Below are 18,982 nucleotides of genomic sequence, written 5' to 3' on the forward strand. Positions count from 1 at the left end.
AGGTGACTCACCCACTCTGCAGTTTCTGGGAACTATCCTTCTGGGATTTTAACTTGCTCAATTGAGCAGCTGTGGCAAGAAGGCCTGCCCAAATCTGGCAACGTGCTTTGTAATTGTAATACCCACTGGAAATGTTATGTACGCTAAGTATGGTTATCAATCTTTAACTTAGACACTGTATTATCATTGTTATAAATCCCTGGGTTAAAGTTGCCCATGTGAAGGTACGGCAAGAACTTTTAAGGACACAATGTGACTAAGAGCAGACTTTCCATAATTCTGCACCAGTATCAACTGTTGCAGACAGTGAGGCTGCGCAGTCTCCAGGCAGAAACCCCAGGAGGAAGAGGTGGAGTCGGGTTTTTCGAGCGGGAAACGCGACCGACTGGAAGAAAAGAGGGCAGGAGCTCTGAAAAGAGGGCTCAGGAGGCAAATGGCTGCCGCATCCCGTCCCGGGCTTCCAAACTCGGCCGCCGCCCTTCATATTAGTAGCTCTGCATCCAGAACTCAAAGTGGGATTCAGTGATCGTGAAGAGAATTCAATGAAGGGGTTCGGAGTCGTAAGTCTTGCAGACATTATACATACCATGAGCTCCAACTTAAGCGCGCCAACAAAAGAGTGCACTCGAATTTGGACACAGGGACAGATTCTCCTTTGAATCCATATAAATGGAGAATGTATGTTTATTATGTCTAGATTCATTCTAATGTATGCAAATGTCTAATTTAGTTCATTGACCTGTAATCTTCTTATACTGTCTGACGTTAAAACTATAAAGTAAGATAATTAGAATTAAGCCATTGTAGTAGTGATCTCCTTACTGGACTATAGAATACTGTCTACAACAGAGACCACATCTCACATATATCTAGAGAACCGTGAAGGGGTTACATTTTGGGGGCTCGTCCAGGATTGTGGTCAGTAAACTAACAGTATTGAATGCTCATTGCTAAGAGAGTGGTTTGTGGTTTCTACTGGGCTGTTTGAGCATAAAAGATGGATGTTATTGAGGTTGAAGCTTGGTGCAAACGGAAGCAGATAGCTACTACCCATGCCATTGTGCTGAATGGTTTTCCTAACGATGACCCTGATGATGTCTTGCTAAGGGCTCTGAATTGTGTCAAAGCCTTTGGAAAGGTTAGGATAGTTGAGCGCTGCTTGGATACAGCTACCAAGAAGCAGTTTGTGTTGATCCAGACATCAGAGAACCTGAGAGGTCATGGTTTACCTGAGGCAGTTGGGCTTTCTGAAGAGGCTGATCCCTGGCCAGTTCAGTTTGTCCCTATTACTACTAAGGAAGAAGAAGGGTTTCAGACCAAGTTGTTGTCATTCTTGAGACAAGAAGGAAAGACTGTTGCTGATGTCAAAGGTCTGATAGGTCCTTCGGCCCTGGATATGAACACTCAGTTGGTCAGTGCCATTAGTTCTCTGGTGGATAAATGCACCAATCTGCCCTTCGAGGCTCAGGGATACCGTAAGCTCTGTATGTTCTCAGGAGTGAGACCAACTCCCAGTGGGGAAGAGGAGTACGACGCCTGGGCTGAGCAGACCCTGCCTCTGCTAGAGGAATGGCAGTGCAGTGATGATGTGAAGAGGCAGAGAATAGTAGAAAGCCTTAAGGGTCCTGCTGCTGACATTGTAAGATTCTTAAAGGCGCAGAACACCTCTGCTACTTCCTTTGACTACATGCAGGCTCTAGAAACTGCCTTTGGAACTACTGAAACCATTTCAGATTTGATGGTCAGATTCAGAAGCACATTCCAGTGTGAGGGAGAGAAGCTGTCCAGTTGTCTGCTGAGAATAGACAAACTGCTGCATTGTATGTTACGGAAAAGAGGGATTGAGTTGCCTGAAATGAATCGATTCCGCATTGAACAGGTTGTGCGAGGTGCATTGCTCGAAGACGTGACTGCTCTTCACATACGCATGACCCATAAGTTGCGAGATCCACCTACCTTCACTGAGCTACTAAGGGAAGTCAGAGAGGAGGAGGATATGCTTCAGGCCCGGAATGTAGCAAAGAGTGCTGTGATGTCCAAGCTTGTGACTCCTGTTACAGTTCCTACTCCTAAGGGTGATGTCAACCCTGAGATGGAACAGCTGAAGGAGGAAATAAATGTCATGAGAGCCGAGATGGCATATTTTCGGTCTAAGCCCAACACAGAAAGGGATGACGCATGGGTGCAAAAGGTTGAACACCCTGCGAAGTCTAACAGCAAAATGAATGATTCCTCTAAAGGATATCCCCATGAAGGAGGCAGACCTGGAGTCTTTTGTTATAACCGTGGAAAGGATGGACATTTCAAGCGAGAATGTAGAGGTGAGGAAAATCTAAAAAAAGTAAATGACCGTCTCATAAAACTTACCAAGAAGTCGGGAAACTACAAAGGGGCACAGTAACGGAACGGCCTGCTGTCCCTGTAGTTAAGACACGTTCCGCTAAGTGCAATAATAGACGAGGGGATATGAAAGACATCATACCTGAAGGTTTAGTAGGGCCGAGTTCTGCTGTATCAATACAGATTGAAGGCATTTATACTAAAGCTATCCTCGACACGGGTTCTCAGGTTACCATACTGTACAGATCCTTCTATGACCGATACCTGACGCATTTGCCGTTAACTCCAATCAGTCTTCTGCAGATCTGGGGCCTTAGTCCTGCTGATTACCCATATGATGGCTATTTGTTGCTAAGGTTGGAGTTCTTGGAAGCTGATGTAGGGACCACTGATGCACTTGTGTTGGTTTGTCCTGACCCCATGGTGAAAGGTGAGGTTTCCATACTGGTTGGCAGTAATAAACCCATAGTGAGACGACTCCTGACAAGCTGCAAAGAGCAGGGAGGTGAAAACTTCTTGAGCACCAGACACATTCACCCTGTTTTCAAAAAGGCTTTTGAGAAACTGCCTGAACTTTCTTCCGACGTAGATGATAGCAAAAGAGGAACTGTGTGGTACGTTCGAGCCAAACCTATCACCCTGCATCCTGGAGGAGTGGCTAGAATCCCTGGGATACCAAAATTCCCTGGAACGCCAGGTACTGAAGCCATTCTGATAGAGTCACCTGATGATCCTGCAGAAGAGTCACGGTTTCCAAATGAGCTTCTGGTGAGACCAGAGTTGCAGACCCCGACAGCTGTGATGTCAAGGAGAGTTACAGTGACTGTGAGGAATATGTCAGGCAAAGGAATCACATTGAGGAAAGGAATGCCGATTGCGCATCTGTTTCCTGTAAATGTACTGTCGTCACATGTGAAGGAAGAGTCCAAAGTTAACTCAACCGGAGATCTGACACCCTCCTCCTTCAACTTTGGAGATTCATTCGTTCCTAAAGAATGGAAGGACCGATTAGTCAGGAAGATGATGGAGCGGAGAGGAGTTTTCTCTACTCATGAGTTTGATGTTGGTTGTAGTAAGAGTACTCGCCATTCTATCAGAATTACCGAGGATAAACCCTTTCGGGAGAGGTCTCGACGGCTGGCACCAGCTGACATCGAAGCAGTGAGACAGCACCTGTCGCAGTTAAAAGAAGCTGAGATCATTACCGAGTCCAGGAGTCCTTATGCATCTCCTATAGTGGTGGTGAGGAAAAAGAACGGAAAGATTCGGATGTGTGTGGACTTTAGGACGCTTAACAGACGTACTATTCCCGACCAATACACCGTTCCAAGAATTGAGGATGCACTGGCTTGTCTTAATGGAAGCAAGTGGTTCAGTGTGTTGGATCTCAGAAGTGGATACTACCAAATACCGATGAGTGAATCGGACAAAGAAAAGACAGCCTTTATATGTCCAGTTGTCTTCTATCAATTTGAAAGGATGCCACAGGGAGTTTCAGGCGCTCCAGCAACTTTTCAAAGAATAATGGAACAAACAGTTGGGGACATGAACTTGCTCGAAGTATTGGTGTACTTGGATGATATCATTGTGTTTGGGGCAACCCTTGAAGAACACGAAGCTCGGTTGCTGAAAGTGCTTGGTCGCCTGGAGGATGAAGGTCTCAAGCTATCATTGGACAAGTGTCAGTTTTGCCAAACATCCGTGTCCTATGTGGGGCATATTGTATCACAGGATGGAGTAGCCATAGATCCATCCAAGATCAAAGCTGTTACCACATGGCCCAAACCGAACACAGTGACTGCCTTGCGGTCATTTCTTGGGTTCTGCGGATATTACAGGCGCTTTGTGCAGGATTACTCCAAAGTGGCCCATCCTCTGAATCAGCTGCTGGCTGGTTACCTCCCACCAGCCGAGAGGAAGAAAAAGGCTAAAGGTAAAGAGAACAAGGACTACTTCAAACCCTCTGAGCCTTTTGGTGTTAGATGGGATGAGAAATGCGAAGAGGCCTTCCACACCTTAAAGCAAAGTCTTACTCAAGCCCCCGTGTTGGCTTTTGCAAACCCACAGCTGCCATATGTGCTACACGTGGATGCCAGTCAAGAAGGGTTGGGTGGTGTGTTGTATCAGGACCAAGGAGCAGGGCTGAGACCCGTAGCGTTCATCAGTCGCAGTCTTACGCCATCAGAGCGTAACTACCCAGCTCATAAGCTAGAATTCTTGGCGTTGAAGTGGGGGGTGGTGGATAAGCTGCAGGATTATCTGTATGGAGCGAAGTTTGAAGTGAGGACAGACAATAATCCATTAACCTATGTGTTGACTTCAGCAAAACTTGATGCCACCGGCCACCGCTGGCTTGCTGCACTATCTGCTTACGACTTTAGTCTCAGGTACAGACCTGGGAACCAGAACATTGACGCAGATGCTCTGTCTCGTCGCCCACACTACCAGAAACCAGAGCGGAAAGATGTTGCTTCAGCAGATGTGAAAGTAATGTGTCAGATGTCCGTGGTATCTGGACCAAAGAATTCATTTCATGCCCGAGAGATTGACCACTTGGGAGCGTCAATGCATGCTGTTCCCCAGGCATTTTGCAACTTTTCCAGTTTGGATGTACAAAACTTACCCATGTTGTGTTCATCTGAAATATCCAAAGCACAACAGGAGGATCCCTGTATTCATGAGGTGTTTTCAGCTCTCCGTCTGGGTGATATTACACAGATCGACAAATCAAAACATCCTGACTGTCGTCTGCTCCTAAGAGAATGGGACCACTTGGAAATTAAAGAGGGAGTGTTGTGTAGAATCACTCACCCACCCACTAAACCATGTCATTCACAGTTGGTCCTGCCTGAAAAGTACAGGGAAATAGTGATGAAGTCTTTGCATGATGACGCAGGTCATCTGGGAGTAGATAAGACCTATGGGTTGGTCAAGGACAGATTCTATTGGCCGCGTATGAAGTCTGCAGTTGAGGAGTTCTGCAAGTCCTGTGCACGTTGTGTCCAGAGAAAGACTTTACCTAAAAGAGTTGCTCCTCTGTTTCACATGCAAAGTGATGGACCTCTAGACCTTATCTGTATGGATTTTCTGTCCATCGAACCCGATTCCAGCAATACCGCAAATGTCTTGGTCATTACAGATCATTATACTCGCTACGCCCAAGCTTTTCCCACAAAGGATCAGAAAGCATCCACCGTTGCCAAAGTGTTGTGGGAGAAATACTTCATCCACTATGGACTGCCAAAGCGAATACACAGTGATCAAGGTAGAGACTTTGAAAGTAGACTTATACATGAGTTGTTGTCCATGCTCGGGATTGAGAAGTCAAGAACAACTCCATACCATCCTCAGGGAGATCCTCAACCTGAGCGGTTTAACCGTACTTTGTTAGACATGCTTGGAACGCTGGATTCAAAGCGAAAGAACAAGTGGAGTCGGCACATTGGACATCTTGTTCATTCTTATAATTGTACCCGAAATGACACTACTGGTTTTTCACCGTACTACCTCATGTTTGGACGTGAAGCGAGGATGCCGGTGGATTTGTGTTTCGGAGTATCCAGTGATGGCACATCACAGAGAACTTACCTCAAGTATGTATCTGACATGAGAAAGGAATTGCAAGCTGCTTATGAACTTGCTGAGTCTGTTTCTGCCAATCAGAATAAAGGAAATAAGCAGAGGTATGACCAGAAGATCCAGTTTTCCCAACTCATGCCTGGTGACCGAGTTCTCATACGGAACCTAGGACTTCAAGGGAAACATAAGTTAGCAGACCTCTGGGCTTCTACACCTTACATTGTTGAAAGTCAAATGTCACAACTACCTGTGCTTCGGTTAAAACCTGCAGGTGGGAATGGACCCATAAAAATACTGCACCGGAATCATATCCTGCCATTGGGACAGCAAGTGCGTCTGGATCCGCCAGCGGATAATGAGCCGACACCTAGTAGGAGAACCCTGCAGAGAAGAAGGAAAAAAACGAGAAACCAGGAAAACTTTGTTCCAGAAGACAGAAAACCCATGACACAGTGTGTGGATCATGAGGAACCCGATGAGTCGGAAGATGAAGAATGGGATCTATGGTACGACCTCCCAGAAAGACGCATAAGACAGAATCTGGATGAATTGTCTGAACCATTTAGCTCAGACTTGGACATGGTCTGGGAAGAACCAAATGCTTCCGAGAAGGAGATAAAAGAGACTGAAAGGCATGATAACAAAGGAACCAAAGCCTCCAACGTAGCTGAAGGAATTGAAGACCGGGTATCCGAAATAAGGAGCTCACAGCGAGTTAAGAAGGTTCCTGAAAGATTGACATACAGTACACTAGGAGTGCCAAGTGTAATGATAGCCCCTATGGTTCGATATGTTACCTCCCTTTATACATGGTTGGGAAGCATGCAACGACTTATGTGTAAAGTTCATTAGTCATGGGGACATGCTTATATTTGGTAGGGGGGGAGTGTAATACCCACTGGAAATGTTATGTACGCTAAGTATGGTTATCAATCTTTAACTTAGACACTGTATTATCATTGTTATAAATCCCTGGGTTAAAGTTGCCCATGTGAAGGTACGGCAAGAACTTTTAAGGACACAATGGCCTAGAAATTCATTTTGGGGCGCCCAGCTCGCCTGGGCGCCGGAATTACCGCTGCGCGCGGATCCACTTGTGCAAGCGGGATATTCAGTGTCAGCGCACCAAGTGGAAGGCGGCTGCTAAACAGGAGTTTCGGCGCCCCGCTTGGGCGCTGAAACTGATTATCGGCGCGCTAGTGGCCGCAGCGCCACCCGCAGTGGAGCGGCAGGCTGCGGTACTGCAGGCCTTCCTCCCTCTCTTAAGGGGGAGGTGCCTGCAGCAGCCGGAGCCCCGATCGCGAGTGCCGGCAAAAGAGCCCGGCAGAATGGAGAAGTGCCGGGCTCCCGGAAACCAGCCGGCAATGCCGCGGGGGGGGCGGGTGGAGGAGGCCGGGGAAGGAGGTGCTGGCAGGCGGCCGCCGAAAAAGCGGCCGGCCGCACCTCCACTTTAATTACCGCCACTACCGCCACAGGTAGGCCCTGTGTACCGGTCGCTGTTTGCGGCCGGCGCTGAAGAGGCGGGCGCGACTTAATATGGCGTTCTTCGCGGAAACGGGGCGCTGCGCACACCGATGACGTCATCGGTGGCGGCGCAGCGCTACAGCCTAACGCCGCCATTAGCGCACCGCTGAATTTCGCCTGAAGTTTGCAGACTGGCGCAAAAGCCCTCTTTGGGCGCAAACTGGTGGCGCAGGCCACTGAATTTCTAGGCCAATGTGACTAAGAGCAGACTTTCCATAATTCTGCACCAGTATCAACTGTTGCAGACAGTGAGGCTGCGCAGTCTCCAGGCAGAAACCCCAGGAGGAAGAGGTGGAGTCGGGTTTTTCGAGCGGGAAACGCGACCGACTGGAAGAAGAGGGCAGGAGCTCTGAAAAGTGGGCTCAGGAGGCAAATGGCTGCCGCATCCCGTCCCGGGCTTCCAAACTCGGCCGCCGCCCTTCATATTAGTGGCTCTGCATCCAGAACTCAAAGTGGGACTCAGTGATCGTGAAGAGAATTCAACGAAGGGGTTCGGAGTCGTAAGTCTTGCAGACATTATACCTACCATGAGCTCCAACTTAAGCGCGCCAACAAAAGAGTGCACTCGAATTTGGACACAGGGACAGATTCTCCTTTGAATCCATATAAATGGAGAATGTATGTTTATTATGTCTAGATTCATTCTAATGTATGCAAATGTCTAATTTAGTTCATTGACCTGTAATCTTCTTATACTGTCTGACGTTAAAACTATAAAGTAAGATAATTAGAATTAAGCCATTGTAGTAGTGATCTCCTTACTGGACTATAGAATACTGTCTACAACAGAGACCACATCTCACATATATCTAGAGAACCGTGAAGGGGTTACATAATATATATATTCATGTACAGGAAACTCTTTTTTATCCGGCACCAACGGGACCGGCGTGGTGCCGGTTGATCAATAAGTCCGGATTACAGAGAGGTATACTTACCAAGGTATGAGAGCCCCGTATACGGCCACAAGTGCAGGAGTTCCAGTTACACGGCACTTGTGCAGGAGTCCCGGTTACACGGCCGCAGATCCAGGAGTCCCTGTTACACAGCCACAGGTGCATGAACACTGGTTACACAGCCACTAATATATAGTAAAACTTACCTGAACCTACTCCTGAATTTTACCGGTTAAGAGAGATTTCCAGATATTTAGGTGCCAGTTAAAAGAGAGTTTCCTATATATTATTATATGTATATATTCAAGAGGGAGTTAGATATATTTCTTAAGGCTAAAGGGATCAAGGGATATGGGGAGAAGGCAGGGACAGGGTGCTGAATTTGGGTGATCAGTCATGATCTCATTAAATGGCGGAACAGGCTCGAAGGGCTGAATGGCCTACTCCTGCTCCTATCTTCTATGTTTCTATATACATGTCAGCTCCCGAGGATAAATTGGGAATTGACTGCAGTTTTAATTAGGTGGCTTGAGCAGGAAGCAGCAGTGATTGTCAACCCACCAAGTCAACCCAGTGGTGAAGAGGGTCGTGGTCAGATGCAAGCTTGCCAAGGCCCAGGATTGAACCAGGGACCCTTCCATCTTTAGTCTAACGGTCTCCCAACTAATTGGGGTCAGAAGAGGCCCAAAAGGTATATATTTTACACTTATTATTAAGACTTTCCTCTTGAGGTCGAGAGGAGCCCCACAGGGAAAGCTTAGGCCTCACTTGCTGCAGACTCGCCCCATTCAGATCACTGGACCCTTATGGGACAGCCCCAGCAGCTGATGCTGCCACTTACCAGGTCTTGGCTGAGGGCTTCCAGGTTGCATGATTTTCCACTGTTTCCCACCGACTTTCCAATCAGAACATGTGGGATGTCAGTCAGCAGGATTTAAATAAGGCTGGGGAATTATGAATAAACCGGGCCTTATTTCTGGACAGTGATTGAGTTTCTAACTCGCGCCACTGCTCACTCACCAAGAGCTGGCCTGGATTTAATAATGGGGCTCTTTGTAAACCAGCTTATAGCAGATTTTTTTTTAAATTGAGGTTGCAGAGTTTCCAGTGAAATATAAGAATCTGACTGATTTGAACTTGGCTGCGAATATACTTGTGCCTTGGAATGAAGTTCAATGTCCCCAGCAAGAGGAACATCTGGGTTCAGGCATTAATGACAAGATCTTTGTAGCTGCCAAGGAAACTGTCTTCAATGAAGCTCAGCATCAAGTGGACACAGCACAACTCACCAGAGATACTTTAACACCTGCTGGGCCATTTCGGGGGGAAAGGCAGGGATTTAGTGAAACTAAAACCAGCCACATCTGGTCACTGACACCACAAGATCCAGCACATGCGGCTGGTGTTGCTCAGCTCCCACTTCAGACCAAGGACCTAATGCTGGAGTTGAAGAGAATGCAGTCAACTCTGCTGGTCAGTTAGTAACAGCTAGAACCTGGCATAAGCAGGAGAGACCACATCAAACAAAGCACAACAGCCACTGCCGCCACATGAATATAATCAGGGTGAAAAGCAACCATATCAAAATAGATTAAAGTACAAATATTACCCATTAAAAGTCAGAGTCCATCCAGCAAAGTAAATTAGAGTCCATATAAATATCTTAGACTATAACTGGGAATCAGGAGAATGCTTTCACACACCTAGTTTCGATATATATTAGAGGTATTTACATAGAATGTACAGCACTGAAACAGGCCATTCGGCCTAACTGGTCCATGCCAGTGTTTATGCTTAAACAAATACAAAAGCTGGGTACACAATTCAATGCAATTATACCAAGTAAACGCAGCCAGACATACTGCATCTAAATAAAATGGGTAAACAGGAACAAGGAAACCTTTCAACAAGGAGAGGGAAGAGGAATAGAGAGGAGAGGGGTTTGGAGAAGAGGAGCAAGAGAGAGCGGGAGAGAGAGAATGAAAGAGAGAGGAGGGGAAAGGGGGAGAGAGAGAGAGAGAGGAAGGAGAGAAAGCAAAGGAAAAAAAAAAGAGAATTGAAATTCATGTACCCCCTATACCAGGTAACTGTAGAGTAGTTGAAATGATTTGCCTTAATTTTCTAAAAGTACTCTCTGTTCAGACTTGGACTTAGTAAAAGGAGGCAACGCAAAGGACAAGGTCATTGCCAAGATGAACTGATGACAGACAGACAGGCAGAAAAGAAGTCTAGCATTTATACAGCGTCTTTCACGACCTCAGGACATCCAAAGTGCTTTACAGCCAATGAATTACTTTTGAAGTGTAGTCACAGATGTAATGTAGGAAATGCGGCAGCCAATTTGCGCACAGCAAGCTCCCAGAAACAGCAATGTGATAATGACCAGGTAATCTGTTTTTTAGTGATGTTAAATTGAGGGATAAATATTGCCCAGGATCACCGGGAATAACTCCCCTACTCTTCTTCAAAATTGTGCCATGAGATCTTTTACATCCACCTGAGAGAGCAGATGGGGCCTTGCTTTAACATCGCATCCAAAAGACGGCACCTCCGACTGCACTGGAGTGCCGGCCTAGATTTCTGTGCTCAAGTCTCTGGAGTGGGACTTCAACCCACAACCTTCTGACTCAGAGGCGAGAGTGCTGCCCACTGAGCCACAGCTGATAAGGTGTTCATCAGATCTTCTGGGACCCGAGGAAAGACTAGGAAAATGAGAGAGAAACCTGAAAACAAATACATAAACTGACATCGAAACAAGAAGTATTTAAGTACAGGAGGGAAAATTGACTGTTTTGAAGAATAGATCTAGTCAAGAAAAGAGCTCATTGTTCTCTCATGGATAGATGGTAATACCACAAAGTGGAGCATTGCCTCTGGTTTGACAGAAAGTGGTTGACTACTTTTATGTAGGGATAGGTTAGTGCATGTCACAGCTGAATGGATGCCGACTAATTTTGCCTTCGCGGTCTGAGCAACATGTGGACTCAAAAATAGCATAAATTAATACTGACACTGATTAACGGTCACATAATTGAAAAAAAACTGTAAACAATATATTCAGGTCCAGCTGCCTGGACTGTTCAGCTAATTTTGCAAATGTAGCAAAATGGGTTATTTAGAGCAAGAAAAAAAGTAGAGAAGAGAGCCTTTGATACCATGAAATGCAGATTTACTTTCAATTAAAAATGTGGATTTGGTCTGAATATTACAACTTATCCAATCAGTTCCAAAACGCAGTTCAAAATTGCAGAGCTCAGCTTCAGCCAGTTAGGATCTGCTGTTTTGTATTGCATGCATATGAAGCACCAAATCAGTGTAACAAGTCAGAATTTGCAGATAAACAGTCTTCATTTCGCAGGCAACCATGTCAACTATCTTGTCCAATTAAATGGAATAATTGCAATTCCGAAGCTAAAAAATTCTCATTTGATTTCTCAATTTCCCCATTTCAAACAAATATTTTCCTCTTTCTTGAGTGCTCGTATCAGCAAACAGTATTAGAAATCAAACACATTCATGGAATCTACTGGTCTTCTATCAGCACAGTCTGGATTGAAACCATACAAGGGGGAAGCACCTATCTGCTCAACAGTTCCTGCTATCTCTCTAGCCTGTGTCCGTGTGTTTATATTACATAGGGTTCTTCAATCACTCAGCATTCAACGATAAATGGCATGTTGGCCTTTATTGCAAGGGGGTTGGAGTATAAGAGTAAGGAAGTCTTGCTACAATTGTACAGGGCCTTGGTGAGACCACACCTGGAGTACCGTGCACAGTTTTGGTCTCCTTATCTAAGAAAGGATATACTTGCCTTGGAAGCGGTGCAACAAAGGTTCACTAGATTGATTCCTGGGATGAGAGAGCTGTCCTATGATGAGAGATTGTGTAGAATGGGCCCATACTCTCCGGAGTTTAGAAGAATGAGAGGTGATCTCATTGAAACATACAAGATTCTGAAGGGGATTGACAGGGTAGATGCTGAGAGGTTGTTTCCCCTGGCTGGAGTATCTAGAACAAGGGGGCATAGTCTCAGGATAAGGGGTAGGCCATTAAAGACTGAGATGAGGAGGAATTTCTTCACTCATAGAGGGTTGTGAATCTTAGGAATTCTCTACCCCAGAGGGTTGTGAATGCTGAGTCTTTGAGTATATTCAAGGCTGAGATAGATAGATTTTTGGACTCTAGGGGAATCAAGGGACATGGAGATCGGGCGGGAAAGTGGAGTCGAGGTCGATGAGCAGCCATGATCTTACTGAATGGTGGAGCAGGCTCGAGGGGCCGTATGGCCTGCTCCTGCTCTTATTTCTTATGTTCTTATTTTCTTATATTCAACCTCCATTTTGCAGACCAACCTACTTCTCCAGTCCAGTTGCGACTGGTTATTCTCAATTGAATCTATAAATAATCAACTCAATAGGTTATTGCACAGCTCAAATTAAAAGAGTACACAGGGAAAATGCATATACAATATATTCTTGTAACCTGCTGCCACATGGCCCCTGGAAACGCAATGCAATTTAATAAAAATGTAAATATTCCAGCCTTTTAGTGGCTACACAATCTTTCCCAGACTGGGAGCAGCAACTGGTACACTTGTGCATATATCATTGCAATGTGGTCCAGATGGCCGTAAGGAAGAGCCATCCATTGCCTGACAGGCTAAGTGAGTGGGCAGAGATTTGGCAGATGGAATATAATATTGGTAAGTGTGAGGTTATGCACTTTGGCAGAAAAAATCAAAGAGCAAGTTATTATCTAAATGGAGAGAAACTGCAAAGTGCTACAGTACAAAGGGATCTGGGGGTCCTGGTGCATGAAACACAAAAAGTTAGTATGCAGGTGCAGCAGGTGATCAGGAAGGCCAATGGAATCTTGGCTTTTATTGCAAGGGGGATGGAGTATAAAAACAGGGAGGTCTTGCTGCAGTTATACAGGGTATTGGTGAGGCCACACCTGGAATACTGCGTGCAGTTTTGGTTTCCATATTTAAGGAAAGATATACTTGCTCTCGAGGCGGTTCAGAGAAGGTTCACTCGGTTGATTCCGGAGATGAGGGGGTTGACGTATGAGGAAAGGTTGAGTAGGTTGGGCCTTTACTCATTGGAGTTCAGAAGAATGAGAGGTGATCTTATCGAAACATATAAGATTGTGAGGGGTCTTGATCGGGTGGATGCGGGGAGCATGTTTCCACTGATGGGTGAGACTAGAACTAGGGGGCATAATCTTAGAATAAGGGGCTGCCCTTCCAAAACTGAGATGAGGAGAAACTTCTTCACTCAGAGTGTAGTAAATCTATGGAATTTGCTACCCCAGAGAGCTGTGGAAGCTGCAACATTAAATAAATTTAAAACAGAGATAGACAGTTTCCTAGCAGACAAGGGAATTAGGGGTTATGGGGAGAGGGCAGGGAAGTGGACATGAGTCTAGGTTTGGATCAGCCATGATCCTATTGAATGGCGGAGCAGGCCCGAGGGGCCGTATGACCTACTCCTGCTCCTACTTCTTATGTTCTTATGGGACACGTCATGGATTAAGCACAGAAGGGCAGCACACAAGGTTTTATAGAAAGCCATCGAGAAACCTGTAGTTTTCATTGACAATGGGATTCTGTTGACAAATTCCAAAGAAGCCCTTAGGAACAGGCATAGGCCATTCACCCCCTTGAGCCTGTTACCATTCAATTAGATCATGGCTGATCTGCACCGCAACTCCATTTACCCACCTTTAATCCATATCCCTTGATACCCTTCCCTAATAAAAATCTGTTGATCTCAATCTTGAAAATGTCAATTGATCCAGGAGAGAATTCCACATTTACACTATGATTTGTGTGAAAAAGTGCTTCCTCATTTCACCCCTGAATGGCCAAGCTCCAATTTTAATATTGTGTCCCTTTAAGAGCCTGTAACAATATATCATTCGTTTTATGCAATTCTAAGAATGCACACAAGGAACTGCATTTATTTAGCCTCAGGTCACCTTTGCCTCGTTTATAACATCAGCTTTAGAATTGCTTTGTTTACAGCTTTGCTTAACTGCATAATTTTTAACCAAGGTATCAAGGTTACTTTGTCAAGGGAGCACTCAAAGTTATTGTAAAATTTATTAATGCATCTTCCAAATGTAATCTTTATGGTGTCAGCGGCAGGTGAACCAGTGTGGAAGAACCCTCGTATCAGTTTCACAGGAGCGATTGATTACCTCTGTGCTATTTTTAGCAGACTAGTTAATGCGTTTGCATTGGTTTCCTATCCTAGGATCATAGAATGATGCAGCACAGAAGGAGGCCATTCATCCCATATTGCCTGTGCCGGTTCTTTCAAAGAGCTATCCTATTAGTTCCACTACCCCTGCTCTTTCCCCACTGCCTTGGAAATGTTTCCCCATCAATTATTTATCCAATTCCCTTTTGAAAGTTACTAAAGAATCTGCTTCCACCACCCTTTCTGGTAATGTATTCCAGATCATAACTGTAAAGTCTGTAGGTTGTGCAGTAAATAACTTCAGAGACTTTAGAAGTACAAACAAAACAGGTCTTTACTATTCAGAGGTCTGGGCGATTTCTGCCCTAGTTAACGTATCACAACCCTTATATACTGGTGTGGTCACTATCGGTATTACAGTATACATGAGCCAATAGATAGTGCCACCCTAAAGTAGTGCTCTTAAAGGCGAACGGTACATTCTATAGTTCCCTTAAAGGTAAACGGTTACATACACAACACTCCTCCCTTCCTAGCTTATTACTTACAGAATCCCGTTAAACATACAATCTTCAACTTTATATAAACAGTTTGCAGATATACTCTCGATGGAGTCAACGTCATATAACAATTTACAGATATACTCTCAATGGAGTCAACGTCATGTAACAGTTTACAAACATACTCTCAGTGGAATCAGTTTACAGGTTCAGTCTCTGTGGGAACAGTTCATAAATTCAGTCTCTGGTATTAATTCGTTCCAGACAGCATCCTCCATAGCCTTTTTTTTTTTATAACAGCTTGTACTTTCGTCCTGTTGAACCAGCAGTGCGGACTTATACAACCCACTGGCTGTCTTGATAATGTCCCTGGATTTTTTTTACAAATTTAGCACCTTTCGTAGTGTTCGGACTGAGGTAGTAGAAGTAATAATATTTTAAACAGTTATTATTTTCTGCTTCTTCTTTTTCTTTTCTGCCTTTTTGAAACTCTCCGAGCTCTTTTCCCGGCTGCCATCTGTAGCGCCACCAACTCTCTATGTTCCTTAGACCTTAAGTGCTTCCTCAGGATTTCAGCACTTTGGGAGTTCCCATCACAATTTGGGCAGACCACATCCTCATAACATTCGGTGTCACTCAACAGGTCAAAACCCTTCTTCAAGCAATCATATTCATCCTGCTCTTCCTCGGATGTCTGCCCTTCCTTCCCTCCTGGCCTCATTTGTGCGTTCGATCCTTTCCCTTCCTTCAGGGATTTCGTTATCAGGCTATTTAATCCTTCTACTGAAGTAGCTGTTTCCCCATTCTCCTGTTCCCCTGGACGTAATTCAGCGTACTCCTCCATTTCATCCATCATTTTCTCCAATGCTTTCATCTTCTCTTCCTCTTGTACTTTGGCTTCCAGTGCTTGGAGAAGTTGCGCCTCGATGCTCTCTAGCTCATGTTCAGGGCCCATTCCCAGTTGAAACTGTTCTTCAAGTCGGTCAACCTCGGTAATTGCCGCCTCATATTTGTCTTGGGCTTCCTTCCATATTTTTATGAGTTCTGCCATGTCTTTCACCTCTACATCCTCATCTATGTATGGAACTTCTACCGATGAGTCTGTCTTGGCCCTGAGCTCCTCAAGAATTTCCTGCAGCCTTTGGACTTCTTGCTCATGTTCAACCTTTAGTTGCTCATATACTTCCAACGAAACTAGCTTTTCGGAGGTTGCTGAGCTAACCCCCTCCAGAATTGTAGTCTGGGCCTGTTCATACTGTTTTTTCAACTTCTCGCACTCTGCTTGTAAGGAGTCGTAGAGAAGAACTGGAATAAAATCCTGGCTTCCTGAAGATTCCTCTTCATTTGTTTCTTTCGCAATTTCCTGTTGGAGTTCAGCCAAGGCTGCTATGCTATCTGCCTCTCGAAGTCTCACTGCCATCAACTCTTCTTTATTCTTGCAGTCCATCTCAGCCATTTCCCGTTTACTTTCATTTAACTGAGTGAGTAGTCCCTTATTTTGGGCTGAGAGATATTGCACCTTCTCATGTAGACCCTTGCACTCCTTCTCTGCTTGACATAGCTGATTACCGCTGATTTGGTTCTGCGTTTCAAGTTCCAACATCCTTTGCTTAGCTTCTTTCAGTTTCGCCCCTATAAGCTCCTCTTGCAACATGGCCACATTATTCTCATCAGGTAAAGAAGCGTTTCTCTTTTCCATGTCCAAGATTTGTTTCTGCATCTCCTTAAGAGCACCCTGTGATTCAACTTCTCTTAACTTTGCCTGCACTAGCTCCGTCTCTAATTGCAGAACAAAATCCTCAGTGCAGCGTGATTTGCCCTTCTGCTGTATCTCTAGATCATGCAAATATTCTAACCCCTGAACATCATCAGGGAGATGTGATCGGTAATTGGTCACGATGGCTCTATGGTCGCTCTCTGCTTGAGCCAGTAGGTTCTGTTGTCTTTCCAGACTCTCCCATTCGGTGTCATAGAACTTTTTCATTGTTTTCATCTCTTGTACGAGGCGGTAACTTAATTGTTCTAATTGTTGTTGTACTTTGAAATAGCGTTGAGTTCGAGCCCGGTGTTCCTCCGTAATGCATATGTCTGTAGCTTGAACAGACTCAGAATTCTCTGTCTTTATGCACGCCATCGATTTTCCAACCTTAGTCTGTGAGTTAATGTTAACCTTGTTTTTCATACATAAGCTGGACTTATCGTCTTCCGGCTCAGAGTCTGAGCTGCTTGTCTGCACCGAGTCCTCACTCGTCATTGCTTGTCGGTAGTGCCATTCCATGTCTATTTTCTTGATCCACTCCCGTCCTAGAAGTGGTGGTCCTCCCTCAGGTAGTACGTACAAATTCATTCTTGGGTGTACTTTACCCCTATCTCTCACCTTGACTCTTATTTTCCCCATGGGGTATACGCGATGCCCCGTGTATGTCTGTAATACGAACTTGGTATTTCTTAAGGGTATGTGAGAGAATAGTCGGTGGTAGTCCTTTTGGTTGATGACTGATACAGCTGATCCCGTGTCCAGCTCCATTCGTACTTGGACTCCAGCTATTTTTAGTGTGACCCAGATCGTCTGTAGATCAGTTACTTTACCCACATTGTGGATTCTCAGACTATCCAACTCCTGGCTGTTTGGGTCTGAGTCTGAATTTTGTTCGTCTGAACTCTTTTCAGCCACCTGATGCACCTTGTTGTACTTTTCTTGTGGTGATGGCTTCCTTTGTTTGTTGGTCTTCTTTCTGGACCTGCATACCTTCGCGATGTGACCCAGTTTGTCACATTTCCTGCACTCTTGATTCTTAAACCAGCACTGATTCTGGTCGTGCGTTGTCTTTCCACAACGGTAGCATTTGGGAGTGCTTGTTGTAATTTGGTCCACCCCGAGTGCCGCCGCCTTTAGCTGCATTTCCGCCGTCCCTTTCGCTGCGGCTTCGTGCGATGAAGCTATGAGGACAGCCCTGTCCAGTGTGAGGTCACTTTCTTCCAGAAGTCGCTTCTGCGTTCCTTCTTTGGCCAAGCCGCATACGAACTTGTCCCGCAGCGCCTCTGTCAAATTCCCTCCAAACTGGCAGTATTTCGCTAGCTTACGCAGTTCGACTAAGTATTCCGCATTGCTTTCATCTTGCCTCTGGGTTCTGGCGTAAAATTTAAATCGTTCAGCCAGCATCAACGGTGTGGGGTTCAAGTGATCCTTCAACACTGTTACGATCTCTTCGAAGGTCTGGTCCACTGGTTTAACTGGTGCTATTAGATGTTTCAAAAGCCCGTATGTTTTTGCTCCCATCGAATTTAACAAAGTTATTGCCTTGTTGTCATCCTCAATTTCGTTGGCTACGCAATATATTTCTATGCGTTCCACATACGTGGCCCAGTCTTCTATTTCTGCATTAAAGTCATTAATATTTCCTCGCTTAGGCATCTTCTTCTCTTTTTGAGAACAGTACAAGTATTACTTTACTTATTATTAATTTTCTTCTCTCTTCTTGAGAACACACCAGCCTTTCTGAAAAATCTTATTACTTTTCTGAAATTCTTAATAATTTCCAAGATGGCGGTTTCCCGCTTCTTCCTTCTTCTTCAGCGGTTTTCCCCGAAAAATGGCGGCTTTCCCGCGCTTCTCGCTCTCCCCGCCCACTTCAATGGCGGTTTTCCCGCGCTTGGCGGTCTTCACCCGGTCCCCCGACGCCGTCTGTCAGCCCGAGTGCGGTCCTTATCTATAATGCGATCGGTGGATCACGAAGCGGCTGCTGGCCCTTATCTGTAGATCCGATCGCTCTCGCGGCTCTCGGCCCTTATCTGGAGATGCGATTGCTGGCTTGCAACGCCTCCGGCTCGGCTCTGGCTCCCCCGCTCGCGCGGCTCTCGGCTCTGACACTCCCGCGCCTACTCGCAGGCTCAGCGCTTCGTGGCAGCGGTTGCTGCACGGCTTCTCACATTGCCCGCG

The sequence above is a fragment of the Somniosus microcephalus genome, chromosome 26, assembly GCF_052327205.1.
Source record: "Somniosus microcephalus isolate GS21.2 chromosome 26, FLI_Smic_1.0, whole genome shotgun sequence".
Classification (NCBI taxonomy): domain Eukaryota; kingdom Metazoa; phylum Chordata; class Chondrichthyes; order Squaliformes; family Somniosidae; genus Somniosus; species Somniosus microcephalus.